The following is a 642-nucleotide window of genomic DNA, read 5'->3' on the forward strand; positions in this document are numbered from 1 at the left end:
TAATTATGAAATAAACTTAAATAAGTCATATTTAATAAGAATTTTTTATTATAAATTAAAAAAAATATTTTTTAATAAAAATATGATTTATTCTTATGTACTCTTGTGTACTCCTATGTACTCTGGAAACGATGATAATAATTGTAATTGTTTATTGTGAAGTTTAAAAAATTGAGATAGTTATTTTTTTAGAATTAAAAAAAAAGTTTGCCATGATGAAGTAAAAAAATTTGTCGGGAGTGCGATAAACTTACTTTGAACAAAAAAAATTGTATTTGAAAAATTAAAATTAAAAAAATAAGATTTTAAAAAATAATAATTTTTTTATATTTAGATTCTTGTTGGGCTATAACCATTGCTGGTGTTATAGAGGCACGTTTTAATCTAAAAGATAAATACAATAAAGAAGAAGAAATCGCGATTTCTCCACAAGATCTCATTGACAACTTTTTTGATGATTTCTCCACAAGATCTCATGGACAAAGAATATAAGAAAATAAAGGAAGTTCCATATCCCGAACTAGTCTGTAAATTTTATATTTCTAAACTTAATGAAATGTGGCTTTTGGAGCGAATACTCATGATGCTTCGTTTTGGACGTGAGAAAATGGCTGTGTAACTAAAAAAAAAATGTCAATTTGT

Source organism: Arachis ipaensis, chromosome B09, assembly GCF_000816755.2.
Source record: "Arachis ipaensis cultivar K30076 chromosome B09, Araip1.1, whole genome shotgun sequence".
NCBI classification, from domain to species: domain Eukaryota; kingdom Viridiplantae; phylum Streptophyta; class Magnoliopsida; order Fabales; family Fabaceae; genus Arachis; species Arachis ipaensis.